At 54.4% G+C, this 14,840-nt stretch overlaps 2 protein-coding genes across 6 annotated transcripts in view; one reads left to right on the top strand and one right to left on the bottom strand.

Annotated features, from left to right (window-relative positions):
- Window positions 1-14,840, top strand: part of PHC2 (polyhomeotic homolog 2) — a 132,731-nt gene that overhangs the window by 31,376 nt on the left and 86,515 nt on the right. Inside the window, exon 1 of one of the 5 annotated variants that reach the window (XM_037881205.2) lies at window positions 9,232-9,474. The exons of 3 other annotated variants lie outside the window; for them this stretch is intronic. The gene's annotated coding sequence lies outside the window, so the exon portion shown is untranslated. Of the gene's footprint in view, window positions 1-9,231; window positions 9,475-14,840 lie in introns of those variants that run through there. One more of the 5 variants, XM_043531749.1, reaches the window with a different exon arrangement.
- LOC102939603 (40S ribosomal protein S2-like) overlaps window positions 1-14,840 on the bottom strand; it is a 63,542-nt gene that overhangs the window by 34,548 nt on the left and 14,154 nt on the right. The gene's annotated exons all lie outside the window — the stretch shown is intronic.

Raw genomic sequence — 14,840 nt, 5'->3', positions numbered from 1 at the left:
CAAGCAGTGAGTTCAGCAGCATTTAGTGAATCAGATGCCTCCCCTCCCTGGCCTCCCCCTCCAATTAGCTGCTTCTCGGAGACAGTTTGCATCTTGCCCCTCACTGGTGGAGATTAATGGCCGGGGAATCCTACTGGACGACCGGCTAAGACACAGAGAGGGAATGAATGGCAGGCGTCCTGGGTACAGGAGACTAGGTGAAATCCATCCCTTTGGGGCCACTTCACCCTGGTGAGGTTGAGCTCCCCAGAGACCCCCGCAGCTCCACAGGGAGACCGTGCTACTGAGGAGCTACCCTGGCGGCTCCCAGCCGGCCATCCCCCCACCATCTGGGGATAGGCTGTGTAGCTGCAGCAGCCGGGCTGACTCATAGCGCTTGCAGCATGCTCGGCGCTGGCGTCTGGAGAGTGGCGCTGCATAGGGGCCCTTTCACTGAGTCTCTCTCCACAGCCCTTGACCTTGCCTCGGCACCAGACATCACAGGGACTCATGACCAGACAGAGCTAATAATCCTCAACGGCACGGTGGGCCCCCAGCTCCTCCGAGCTGGTCAGTAACACTCCTCCCGGCCCTGTGCCCCCACCCCACACAGCCTGGGAACTGAGCAGCAGCCTGAGGCTTTTGCAAGGAAGAATTACCAGTGGATAGGGCCCTAGCCCAGGACTTAAGAGCCTAGATTCAAATCCCTGCTCTGGCAGAGACTCCCTGTGTGACTGTGGGCAAATCACTCAGCCTCCCTGAGCCTCAGTTTCCCCTTTGCCCACTAAAGATGATAGCCCAGTCCTACGCTGGCAGCCTCGCGGGTTGTCAGGATAAGTCCAGTGACCTGCTCAGACAGTACAGAGATGGGGCGGGACGAATAGTGAGCACGACTTTAGCAGGGCGATGGCTGGGCAGCGTTGCTAAGTCAGTGCACAGATCCCCTGCGCTGGGAGGATGCAATGACCCCCGGTTCTCAGTTCTCAGACTCCACTCTGGGGTGGGATCCGCATTCCCACCCACCTGAGCAGGTAGCTGCAGCAAAGAGGGGGATACGCCCTGCTCTCCTCAGGGAAGGGCAGCTTTCAGTTCCCATGCGGAGCTGAGTCAGTCCATTTCCCAGCCAAGCACTCCACTGCCTCCGGGGCTGGTCCTGCCCATGCTGGGGTGGTGATGGCTGGCTCTAGGCTCCTGCAGGAGCCTGGGGTCAAGGGTGGGTTGCGCCAGGTCTGGTGCCTGGCCGTGGCCCTAAGGTGAAAGGCGTTTGGTTCTTTTCCCATTCCCTCCAGAGCAGCAGCATCTCTGGGATTTCCATTCATTCTCAAAAAGAAAAGGAGTACTTCAGACTATCACGGCTGCTACTCTGAAAGCATTCATTCTCAGACGCACGAGCATCCTATTCTCGGGCTCCTGGCTGTGAACTGGAGGGCGATCCACACACCAGTGCAGCTGGCTCTTCCTTGACCTCCCCAGGAGTGCCGCAGAGGCGGCTTGGCCTGTTTACATTTTACTCCACGTGTCTGAACAGGGAACGGTCTGCCCCCCCGACGAGGGCAGGGCCCCAGGACCCAGGACTTCTCCAAGTCCAGGGCACAACTGATGGCCCTGAAGAGTGACGCCTACACAGAGCAGTCCTGTCGACTTACCGGTACAGGGGCCTGGCTCCGGGTCCCCAGAAGGGGCGGGGCCTCGGGCAGAAGGGGCGGGGCTGGGGGTCAGCCTCCTCCAGCCAGCCCATCCACACTGCCTGGCCCGCGCTGCCCAGGGCTCCGGTGGCAATTTAAAAGGGCCCGCGACTTGGGCGGTAGTAGCAGCAGCCGCTGGACCCCCAGGCCCTTTCAAATTGCCAGGCCCCGGGCCAACGGCCCCTTTTACCCCTTTTACCACCCTTTTACTACCCGCAGGGCCGCTGACAGGGTGGGGTGGGGTAGGGGGGAGAGCAAAAGGGGCAGCGACGTTAACGTCAGCTGCATACAGGCTGGTACTGGCAGCCACTTCTTACCGGTATGCTGTACCAGCCTGTACTGGCCCACTTTCACCCCTGATTGTCCTCCAAGGGGCCTAGGTCTGACCAGGCCCCCATCTTAGGATCAGAGCGCTGCTCAGACAAGCTCTCCCCAGCAGACCTCACTCAAGGGAGACATCATGAGCTGCGGCGATCCATGGAGCAGGTCTACCACTTCTCTGCCCCTCCCTTCAAGCAGCTGGGGTTGTGGGAGGGGGTGATCCATCCCCTTGTCCCGCCTCTCCTGGGGCCAAGATGCTGCGAGAGAACGCAGAATGCCATCCTGATGCCGGGATGACAACAGTGCCTAGCACTTTCAGGGCACACCTGGCTTCAGAGTGCTGTATGCCCACTAGTTAACCCTCCCTCCTCTGCGAGGTGGGTGTGATTCCCATTGTACACGTCAGGAAACTGAGGCAGAGAGCGGCAGCAGTAGGCTCTGAGGTTCCAGGATGAGTCTCTATGAGAGCTGGGATTAGAACTCCCCAGGCTCCCAGCCCTGAGTTCAGGCTGCACCTGCCTGCATAGAGCAAGGGCCACACTTTGTATTAACATACCACCCAAGGTCAGGGGCCCACAGTGCCTGGTGCTGTACAAACACAGGTGGGACAGGCCCTGCCCTGCAGAGCTAACAATGTACGTAAATAGACAGAGGGCGAGAGGGGAAACAGGCACAGATGAGGGAAGAGACTTGGCCAAGGCCCATGGCAGAGCCATTGCCAGTCTCCTGGTTCCCAGTCCAGCAGAGCATGCTGCCTCCCTGGGCAGTTCTCTCTGTAATGCCAGGCGCATGATGGGCTCCTGGCTGATCGTGGTGAGAGCCACATAGCTTGATTAAGTCGCCATTAAATGGCACCATTTCCTCCCTCGGATCCCACTCGTTCCCCTTGTTCCCTGAAAAGAGGCACCTGCCAAGGTCACTGGGCGCCAAGACGCAAGTGGGATGAGCACAACTCCACCTGACTCTGAGCTCCGTCAGGCAGAGGAGCCATTGGTGTCCCAGTCACAGCCCCCGCGCCCCTTGGGGAACAGCCCCTGGCTGGCGCTCCCTCGCCCAACCGGCCCCGCAGCACAGAGGCTCCGCTACAGACTTGACAGCGTCCTGACACACTGGGGACCTGCAGATCTGGCAGCAAGCGCTGCCCCAGCTGAAAACTCCCTGGCTTGGGAGGCAGCAGACTCATGTCCTGTGGGACCAGTAACCCCCCTCCCCGGTGGCCTAGGCCTCAGAAGGACTATTTACCATCCCACAACCAAGGCTTGCAGGACATGGGGTGTAACTCTCTACTGTCCAGGAAGGAGCAAGCTGAGCTGTTCCTGAACACCCTTCCTTAGAGCAGGCCGGGAATCCACTGGCCAGGGGCTCCCTGCCACATCACTGGCCTGGGAGAGAAGCAGGAAACATGTCCCCCCGCCCCCAAACTCTTCCCCCCCCCCGCCTCTCGCTACTGCAGAGAGCAAGGATATCCTGGCTGGTGGGCAGCTCAGGAGTGGGGAGGGGCTTCTGCAGAATGGCCAGCTCCCCTGGACAGAGCTGCCCAAGCCGCCTGTGATCAGCCTGACCCCTGCATACTGCTGCAGGGCGCAGACACCCGCGAGGGAGAGGGAGCATGGCAGAAGGAGCCATAGGCCCTGAGGGGTGCTCCACCCTCACTGTCCCAAGGCCCTGCCCCCGCTACACCCCCTCCCTAGGCTCCCGCCCACTGCTCGCAGCTCTCCACCCTCCCCCCAGCCTCTCCATGAGCCTCCAAACAGCAGCGGCTCTGATCAACTGTTTGGCAGTGCCACGCAACAGCTGTGGCTGGTGGGTGCTGAGCTGGAACCCCATGGAGTTGGCGCCTATAGAAAGAGCGATGGGACGGAATGGAGCAAAGCAGGAGCGAGGCTGCACCTGAGGGTGGCTTTCCAGGCAGTGAGATGTGTTAGGTTGGGAGCCATCTGCCGGGGGAGAGGTGAGGGCCCCGTTGCTTGGGCCATTTCAAACGAGACTGGACAAAGCCTTCAGGAGGGCAGATCCGGATCCTCAGAGGCATTTTGGCTCCTAACTTCCACTGGAATCAAGGGGAAAGAGGTTCCTAAATACCCGTGAGCCACCCTAGGTGAAGCTGCCAGGGCTGGCGGTGCGGGGCTGTTTCCTCAGTGGGCTTGGTCTGGTTATGCCCATGCTCTGCCTACACATGCCCAGCACTCTGCTGCCTGTGATGGGGATTCCTGGTTACATTAGGGCCAGATTTTGGAAAGGTGCCTTCTCTTGGTTTGGAGGCAGTGCAGGGTAGGGCCATGTCTGGGGCCCCTGTTCTGCCAACATTCAGACTGAGGTCAGCGAGACCGCTCCCATGGGTGTGCTTGCAGGGTAGGGGGATGGTCTAGTGGAGATGGAGGCTGGACTTGGCCTTGGGTTCAATTGCTAGCTCCACCACAGACTCCTTGGGTGAGTCACTTCATCTCCCCTGAGCCTTTGGTCCCTGTCTGTAAAATGGGGACAATCCCTTGCCTATCTCCTAGGGCAGTTGTCAGGGTAAAGAGCATGAGGCCTGGAGATGCTACGGAGATGCGGGCAACTTGACTGAGTTTGTGTGTGCAACCAGGTACTTAGATGTCTCAATGGCCTATGTTGCACCCACAGAAAAGGCATTTGCAAAGCTGTTTGTAGTGTATTGAAAACTGGGTTACAATTACAACCTATCACTTTAAGTTTTGAGGAGTTTTCTTGTCCTGCTTGCATGCTAGGGAACGTGCAAGGAAGCATGCAATCTGGGGTTTTCGCAGTCTGTCTGCAAAGAGCCAGTGTTGAGCAAGTGGGGTGAGTTGTGCCTCACCACCTGAGGGAGCAGCCTGCTTTGTCTCTCTCTGGTTTAGGTTCTTGTGTGTTCAGGCTCTGGATTTTAAGAAATAAAGTGGTGGTACCTTGCAACCTTTCAGCAAGGATGTGTTCTGTTTGTATCTAGTGTCTCTGTGTGCCATGAACATAATACTGTTGGTGCAACAAGAGGGGCCTGGGATGCAAATCAGCTCCTCACTGGGTCTAACTTCTGATAGTTTGCTGGTGATGGGGCATGGATGGCTAAAGTTTGAGTGCAGCCTCTCCACACTGCTCAACTCTGCAGGCCTGGGAAAGAGATCTCACCCAACTGGCTTTTTGGACTTCTGGGAATGTCCTGCTTCTAGACTGATGAGAGATCCCATAAGAGCAGCTGAGTGAGGGGTAGAGGACCAAGGGAATCCTGGCTCCTGCAGCATCTCCCTCCTTCCTGAGCAGAAGGAGACTCCCATTCTGGTAGTGAAACACTGAAAAAGTATAGCCGGGCCTCCCCATCAAACTGGCAGCTGAGCTCCGGTCAGCGTGCATTATGTGATACCGCATGGCCAGAGGGCAGCAGAAGAGTGTTAGAAGGGAGCCTTCTTCCCTGTAGAGGGAAGAAAGTTTACTATAAATTAATTAAAGAACCTGAAGCCAATTAAAGCACCTGAAGCCAGTCACATGATAAAAACCCCCTGCTTCAATCAGACAAGAGGAGGAGTTGAAGCAGAGTTTGACTCCCTCAGGGAACTGATGGGCAGGATCCCCTGGGAGAATAACATGAGGGGGAAAGGAGTCCAGGAGAGCTGGCTGTATTTTAAAGAATCCTTATTGAGGTTACAGGGACAAACCATCCCGATGTGTAGAAAGAATAGTAAATATGGCAGGCGACCAGCTTGGCTTAACAGTGAAATCCTTGCTGATCTTAAACACAAAAAAGAAGCTTATAAGAAGTGGAAGATTGGACAAATGACCAGGGAAGAGTATAAAAATATTGCTTGGGCATACAGGAGTGAAATCGGGAAGGCCAAATCACACCTGGATTTGAGGGGGGATTTGATAGCTGCTTTCAACTACCTGAAAGGGGGTTCCAAAGAGGATGGATCTAGACTGTTCTCAGTGGTAGCTGATGACAGAACAAGGAGTAATGGTCTCAAGTTGCAGTGGGGGAGGTTTAGGTTGGATATTAGGAAAAACTTTTTCACTAGGAGGGTGATGAAACACTGGAATGCGTTAGCTAGGGAGATGGTGGAATCTCCTTCCTTAGATATTTTTAAGGTCAGGCTTAACAAAGCCGTGGCTGGGATGATTTAGTTGGGGATTGGTCCTGCTTTGAGCAGAGGGTTGGACTTGATGACCTCCTGAGGTCCTTTCCAACTCTGATATTCTACGATTCTATGATTCTATGATTCAGAGTGGATTGGTGTTGGAGCAGAGAGCAGTTTGCAGGAGTTGAAGCAGAGTGGATTGGTGTTGGAGTAGAGAACAGTTTGGAGGGAAGCAGGATAGCTTAGTGGTTTGAGCATTGGCCTGCTAAACCCAGGGTTGTGAATTAAATCCTTGAGGGGGCCATTTAGGGATCTGTGGCAAAAATTGGGGATTGGTCCTGCTTTGAGCAGGGGGTTGGACTAGATGACCTCTTGAGGTCCCTTCCAACCCTGATATCCTATGAAGGAAGAGAGTTTGGAGAAGTGTTGTGGTGGGCTAAGAAGACCAAGACCCTAGGTAAAGGGACACCTGGTTTGTGCAGAGGGAGGGCAGGAAGCCCCACAAGCTGAAGGGCAGGAGAGGGAAGTAGCCCAGGGGAAGGAACTGCTAGTTCTAGTGGTTTACCACTATCCTTAGGGCCTCTGGGCTGGGACCTGAGTAGAGGGCGGGCCCGGGTCCCTCCTTCTCCATTCCACTTCTCTAGGACACTAGTGGGGCAGTTAATACCCCAGTTCAGGGGCAAGAAATGGTGCCCTGAACCCCCATCCAAGAATAGAAAGTGCAAGACCCATCATAGTAGTACCAGCAATTTGCCACAATTAATTGATCTGCAGAGAGGCAGCTGGAGCTGGTTGGGCAATGGCTGGGGAAGGGATTTTATCAACATTTTCCTCTCGTTTGTTCAATCCAAGAGTTTTCTAGCTTTTGACAAACGCTCCTGCAAACAAAATAACATAAAGGCAGAGAAAAATGTAGGTGACATTTTCATGGACTCCTCCTCTTCCCCCATCTATTTTCTTACCAGCTGGTAGTTTGGGGTTTTGGGGTTTTGTTTATAATTTTGGAGAAAATCTCTTGTCTGAAAATCCAAGGGCAGGACATTCTGAGCACCGCAGAAACGAAGGAGTGCGGCCAACGTAACTGACCCTCCCACCCCCTATGTCCTGTTATCCTAGGCCGGGTCCCTGGGCGGGGCTGTGGCAAGCCGTCTCCTCTGTGATCCCCCAGCTCTGCAGAGCCTTGGCAATTCAGGGACAGTGCTGCTTAAGGCTGTCTCTGTGGCAGAGCTGCGGAGAGAAGCCGGGCTGTGGAGAGGGGCTGCAGAGAAGGAACGAGCCCTGTAGATAGCTACCAACACCAATGCAAGTGAGATAGTTCAATATAGTCAGATAATCCCGCACCCACTCCATGTGGCGCGCTGTCCCCCTCTAGTGGTGGCGGAGCCACAGAGTGAGGTTGTTGAGCCTCAGCTGACAGAGCTGGGTTTTTTAGCTCAAGGCAGAAGAGGCTCTGGGTTTAAGATCCAGAGATGACAGGTTCGATCCCTGCAGTGGGATGTTACCTCTGTAGGGGAATGGCTGTGCGACCCTGTGCCAAACTTCTGAGCATGCTCACGCTGAGCGGGATCTTTGCAGGAGCCTGAGCAGAGGGCAGCTGAGCCAAGTGCTGAGCCAAGAGAATTAGTCCCATGAGAAACAGTGGGACCCGGACCACCCTGAGCTCTGCAGCTCCATGGGGCGAGCCCAGCGGATGGGGCTGCCGGACACATCCATTCTCATTTACCCTCCTGAAACCAGATTGAAAAGAAAATTCAATTGTTCCTAATGCCTTCCCCAAATGGCTAATTTATATGCTAATTAGTGAGATAGGAATCGATGGAGCCTGGTGATCAATATGGGATCACAGACGCTGGGTAATGAAATTCATTCACAGCCATGCTGGCCGTGGAAATGAAGCAATTATGCAGAATAAATGGAGATGCTGGGGAGATGGGACTGGGTTCATATTTCACTTGTGTTCCTTCCTTCTCTCCTCCAGCCTGGCCCCCCCATAACCCCTCCGGGAACACTCGGCTCCATTGCTTTCGCGGCCCTCAGGGCAGACTCTTCTTACTGGCTCTGGATGGGATGTGTGCCCTGTATTCCGTGTCCAATGGGCGTTGCTGGAGGAGTCTGGGGCTGACAGGGCCACGGTATTGCACTGTCAGAGGGAGACAGTATCTTCTAGTGAGCAATGATCCTGAGGTTAAAGCACAGGGCTTGGAGTTGGGAATGCGGGATCCATTCCCAGTTTGGTCCTGGGCTTCCTAGGAAGTTGCCAAACATCTCTGGGCCTCAGTTACCCCACCTGTAAAGTTGGGATAACGATCCTGACCCAGCTGCCAGGGGAAGAGGCGTTGCGGTGCAGAAGACATGCAGTGCACTGTGCATGCAGTGATTTGCATGCTGCGTTATTGTCGTCATGCCAGGCAGTCTGAGCAGACGGGGACACCGGCCCTGAAGAGAAGGCAAAACACAGGCGCCAACTCTAGAGCAAGGATGCCCCCGCATAGAGGATCAGCGTGTAAACATAGAACAGGCTATGTTGTGCCTCAGACTCTGGAGGTGCTGAGGGTAGAATCCGGCCCATTGTTTCCTGCTGGAGACCTCAAACGCAATGAACAGGGTCTGCAAAGCAGGCCGCTAAGAGGGGGCGAGTGGGGCCCAGGCCAGTGAGCGGTGAGCGGGGCTGAGCCTGTGAGAGGGGTGAGGTGAGTAGAGCTCCGCTGAGATGGCGTCTGTGTGACCTGCTCACGCTGGCAGTTGAGGGTCTGGGGCAGCACCAGGAGCCTTGAACAGGGAATTCCCCTGCATGGGTGGCTAGTTTGGGCATGCTTGAGGCGGCATGGTGGGCACTGGTCCTGGGGAAAGGGCTGGGTGATGTAAGGGGTCTCCTGCAGCCTCAGTACTGTGATGCAGGTCAGGCTTGTGCCAGGCCTGGCTAGGAAGCCTTTGTGTGGGGGAGCGCAGGCTGTTTTGGGAGGCATGGGCCCCGTGGCTCCATGTGCCTGCCAGGGCTTATCTGAGCATCTAATGTGTCCCCTGAGAGGAGGCTAAGCAGCCTGGACGACCCTGCAATTTCTCCAAACTATTTGCATGAAATACTGCTGGCGAAAAGCCCAGCCCCTGATTGGTTGTTGCTAGGTAACATCATAATCATCAGGAAATTAGGCTGTTTCGCCCCCCCTGCCCCCCCTTCAGAGTGTGTATGCAATTGCAGGGCTGTGCAGAGGCAGGCTGGGGGGAGGGAGTGGAACAAAGAGAGATCAATGGGATGCTGAGGTGTGTGTGGACTCTGTTGGCACCCAACTGCATCCTCCAGCAGGACACGCTGTCTCGCTCCCAGGCTTGTTTCCTCATCGGAAGGTGAACCCTGGCGGTTTGAGTCTCCGACAGCCAAGCCCTGCGCTGCAGAGATGAAGCTGGAGAATGGATCCGCAAAGGCAAGTTTGACATTTGAAGTGGCATTTGAGGTGGTGTTTGCACTGTGGTGGCCATGTGCCCAGAAATAGGGGCATGCGCTGCTAGACGGGGGAGCAGATAAAGAGGAGTGAGGAATAATGGCATGTTGGCTGGGGGCAGGGCTGATCTGTGGGTGGTAATGTTTCCATTTGACTCTGGCTCGTAAATAAACGGTCACTATCTAGAACAGTGCAGGCAGCTGGGTGGGAAACTGGGTCCTCCAGTCGCTTTCCTGTAGAGGGTACTTGGGCAGTAGAGTATTAACAGCTTTGCCTTCTGTATTGTATCACAGGAGCGCATGTCTGGGATTTGTGCATGTTTGTAATATAGATCATTGATGACCATACCATCTAGCACTTTAATAGTACTAGACATTTTCCACGCACTGTACAAATATCTTCCATCCATCATGCCTTTTTTAGGCTGGCTTCCCAGAAGGCTCGCCCCTCTTCTAGGGAGCACACTACACTCCCATCCCCGGTCTGGGCCCCCAAGCTCTCTAAGCCTTTTCAAGCTGCCCTTCACCAGAATTTGAGCCCCGGCTTCCCAGAAGCTGTCATGGCCATCAGTGGGTGCAATAATTTGCCGTAATCAGCGGCTTGGGTAGCTGCTCAGCTGTGCCCATGGCGGAGATGGGCTCAGTAATTGCTTTTTGCATAGTATGCCTAGCCTGTCAGATTGATTACCCCTCCTGGGGTCAGCCGCTCCGCTCTGGCTCTATTCCACATGGGCCTCTTTGGAAATCACTCAGCAATAACTCCAACTGACTTTCCTCCCCACTCTGCTCCCGGCTCAGCTAATCTAATGTTCCCATTAAGGTTCCAGTTGGCTTTTTAATTCTGTTTAAATTTAAAAGCTGTTCACTTAATTTGAATGGGGAATGAATTAGCCTATCTGAGGGGGGCCTTCGGCTGGCTAGGGGATAAACTGTGACTGCCGGCATGGGAGGACAGAAAGCAGGGTCCAAAGGGGTGGTTAGCCACAGCTGCCAAGAGCTGCAACTGGGCCCGCCCACCCCACTCCTGCTGCTGGGCAGGGCCTAGGAGTCAAGGATGCAGAGAGAACAGGGCAGACTCTTTAGCCTAGTAAATCTTTTGTTGCGAAGGGCCACTGTGCTAATGCGGAGGCTAGTCTGGTGGTTACAGACCCTTGAGGGTGAGGTTCACTTCCTTACTCTGCCAGGGGCTCCCTGTGACCTTTGCCAAGTCACAGCATCTCTCTGGACCTCAGCTGTGCAATGGGAGAGCGTCTGTCCAGCCTGGTCCATTTGTAAACTCGCTGGGACAGGTGTTCAGGTGTTTACAGATGCAGACAGGCACCGGGTGTGATTTTCAGAGCACCTAGGCCCAGAGCCTCAGAGGTATTAAGGGGCCTTGCCGCCCCCGAATTCAATGGGAATTAGGGACTTCCCCACCTTTGAAGGGCCTGGCTTCTACTGCAAGCTGGAAAACACGACCCTGAAAGTGTCAAAGGCAAAAGAACCCGAGTGGCTTAGTTTTTGGGCCAGTCTCTCAGTTCTGTGGGTGCCTGACTGGTGGTTTACGAATCCTTTGCCATGGCACTGTTGCTGGCTGCACAGAGGAAGCCATTGACTGGACCCAGCAATGAGTGTTGTTGCTCCTTGAATACCCAGGTACTGCACTACATATTCCTGAGTGCAAACCTACCGGCCTGTCATCTCTTAGCTGTCCATTTACATCTGCACAGAGTAGAGCCTGGCTGGAACACCTAAAGCCCCAAAATGTGAAGTAAATGGAACTGATTGTCATTAATATCAGAAAATTAATCTATTCCCTGGTGCTGGAGAATGGTGTGTACTGCCTGCTTGAGCACACCCATCTTGCCATCTTCAGAGCTCTCTGGTTCACTTTCCCCCATTGTTTTGGTTCCTTAATCTCTTGGGGTCAAAATCTCAGTGGCAGATTCGTTCACGTGCCAGCACTGGAACATGGGGCAGCAGTATGTGTTTGCCCTATTCAGGGGTGTCAGGGCCAGTGCATCCCTGGTATAGGCTGGGGTAGTCCCAAGAGCTGCCTTAAATTGCATCCCTGCCTCAGTGGCTCCTATGAAGCTACGCATGGGCACAGAATCATCAGGGCATAGGTCCACTCAGCCACTGCCACACCAATCTCCTTTCCTTGGCTCGCTCCCCCATCCTGTCCCAGCAAAGCCCCTGCACCTAGGGCTGCTGTTGGCAGAGCTGGCTCTGCCCCACGTTTAGGAGCTCCCTGCACTGGGGAAATTCCCAGGGGGGAGCCGTATGTCTGCTCTGTGACTCTGTTTTCCTGCTTTGGCCCAAGCCCTTAGCCCAAATTCTAGTCCTAGCCTGGTTGTTTCTGTTGAGAGGAGAAATTGATGCTACAAGTCACCTCTGAATTTTTTTGGTATAATCTGGTTTATTTACCAAGGCCGTACAAAGTCCTGTTTCCGTGAACACAGGAGGAGCAAACATCATCAGTTTACTTGCTTAGAAATCCCCAAGCCTGCCCCTCCAGCCAGTTCTGTGCCCAAGAAGCCCTGTCTCTGCTTCCTCTCAGGGTCCCTCTCACAACTGCTTCTGCCGGCTTCCCGGCTCCAACATTCCCGGCCTGCAGCTGGACCACAGCCCCTGCCTGTGCAGACAGCCCATAGCTCAGCTCCGACCAGCTGCGCAGCCTGGGCCTTCGGCAGGAGCCTGCACTCTCTGCAACTGGCTTTGCTCATGAAGAGGCCTGATTGCTGTTTCCATGAAGCCTGGAATAGAGTGCTTGGCACACATTGCCTCTAACGAGGTCTGTGATTGGCTTTGGATTCAAGATGGCAGCCATGAATGCCTTTCAGCACGGCAGACCCCCTTGCACTATCCTGGGGCCATTGGGAAATGGTGAATGGGCCCCTGAGGACCTGACTCCGAACTGCCCTGCACCATGTGTTCTCGTTTACACCAGTGCAAAAGGGATGTAACATGTTGCCTCACCAGAGTGGCCATAAGGTCAAAGGGCACTAATTCATAATGAGCATTTCCCCCATGTCTCCAGCCATGTGGGATTTCCTCGTTTGTTCCTGGCTGTAATGTCTAAGTCTCTGGGGCCTTCCAGGGTGGGTGGTGAGGCGCTGGCCAGAACAGGGGCGCTCCCCTAGACCTCTGAGTAAGGGAAACTGACAAATACAGAAACGTCCCTCCACAGCATGGGAGAAGGCGTCATTTGCAGCATTTCATTTTTCGAAGCAAAGTGAACAATACATGTTAGCTTTGCAGAGAGCCACCGCTATGGCCTTCACTTGGAAAATGGATACGTGTGTGTGCGTGCGCGAGTGTGTACTATGAAAGCACAGTTGTGACTCCAAGTTAATGGGCATGTCATCCATATCAGCTGTTTTTTGACACCCCCCTTAATTGTCAACAGGTATGAGCTATTGATACACATTTTTTGGTGATTAATTTAGGGCAGAAAAGCTTTTCTGTAGAGTTTCCAGCTCTCCAGTATGTAGCTGAGAACTGATGAGCTGTCATTCAGGACCCTTTCCAATATTTTGAAAAGAAGAGAAACATTTCAGCCATTAGAACAATTTCCAGGCCTCACCCCCCCAGGTCCCACCTGCTTAGAATCACTCAGGCAGCTGAGTACAATGGGCCATAACCCCTCCTGGTATAAATCAGTGTCATTCCATTGACTTCAACACAGCCGGAATGATTTACCCCAGCTGAGGATCTGGCCCAAGTGTGAATCAATGGGCTCAGCGTTCAGGGTGGATCGGTGTCAACAGAGCTGTCAGTGACAGATTTATATGTCAGCCAGGTTGGTGAGGCAGCGCTTAAAGTGTAAGCGTATAAAATGGATGCAGGGAAGGCTGAATTGTGGGAGCTGTCAGGCTGCCTCTTCCATGCCCGGGGAGCATAACAGTTCCTCAGCCTCTGAATCAACCAGGGACCTTAAAGCTCTCCACTGAGAGAAGTAAAGCAGTTTCTAACTGAGCTATTGAGGTGATCCAGTGCTGCTGGTTTATGCCAACATTTTCAAACCTGGGTGGCAAAAGTTAATCTATATTTAGGCACCAGTTCCTGGCACCCACTGCAGCTCGTGGCACCAAGGGGCCTTAGAGCTGGCTCACCTGGCCAGCTGGGGACAGCCGTGGCAGTGCAGAGCCAGCGTTCACACCTCCCTTTACAGCCAGCATTGGAGGGTGTGTCCAGGGCAGGGCTGTGGGAGGGGCATGGCTGGAGTGTTAATTTGTAGCCAGTGCAAGTTAGATTAGCCCTGTGGCTAGTCTAACTTCTGCCAGGGTCTGAATCAACCCCTGGCCCCAGGATCAGAGAGTCACAAAAGCCACAGGACTGAGACCCAGGCACCCGAAATCAGGGGCTGCTTTTGGAAATGTGGGTCTTAATTTCCAAGCACTCGAAAGCCAAAGTTTTCAGTGACTCAGCAAGAAGCCAATTTGCTTTCAGCAGCAGAAAACTGTAGGGAGCTTGGTAAGGTCAGTGAGGCCCTAGATCCCGCTCCCCTGGGAGCTGATCAGCTCTGTGGAGTCCCTGGGCTGCCTGGCTAGGAACAACCAAACCACCATTAAACCATGCATTCAAAATGTACCAGCCTCTTAGACTCCTGGCCCCGCCCCAACAGATGGGGGTGGCTGGAGCCCATGTTCTTCTCCGTCCAAACCCTTGGCATTTGTCACACAACAGAATTGCAGTGCATGCCATCTCTCTCCTCCCGGCCTGGCAGAGCTTTTCCCAGCATTGGCTGATGAGACATCTCTAACTCGTGATGATCTGAGGCGGAACCTCTCTCCTTGTGCTCCCCGGTGCTTGGGGCCCTGAGCGGAGAGTCTCTGTTGTGGTCTCTCCCCAGCCCCGGCTATGGTCACTGCTCTCAGGGCTTGGGGCACTGGGTGCCGTGGGCTTCCCCAGCGTCAGCTTATGGTGAGAGATGCTATATTTGGGAAGAGTCTGCCACAGTTTCTCCATGTGCATGTGTCTCTGTGTGTGCATGTGTGTTCATATTACCGCGCGTGTCTGTGTACACGTCACTGCGTGTGTTTGTGTGTCTGTATCACCGCATGTGTGTGTCTCTGATCCATGTGTCTGAGTTCCCAAGGGGGTGTATGTTTCTGTCTGTCACCTTGTCTGCACCTGTGTGTTTTTCTGATCCGAGCATGTGTGTCTCTTTGCTCTGTGTGTGCTGGGGAAGGGGCTCCTGTGCCTTTCCCCTCAGGCAGCTTATTTCACCTCACCCCACACACTGCTCTTGCCCCTCTCTCTGCTCCTTCCCTGTCTTGGTGAGCCATTAGCCAGGCGCCGTCTGTCACTAACTGTTTCCAGGCAGCCAGCGGCCCAGTGACTGACTCTCCGGGCAGGGCTCTTTTT

This window comes from Chelonia mydas, chromosome 18, assembly GCF_015237465.2.
Source record: "Chelonia mydas isolate rCheMyd1 chromosome 18, rCheMyd1.pri.v2, whole genome shotgun sequence".
NCBI lineage: Eukaryota > Metazoa > Chordata > Testudines > Cheloniidae > Chelonia > Chelonia mydas.
Note: the sequence above shows the minus strand (reverse complement) of the source record. Positions and strands in the feature narration are given on the sequence as shown.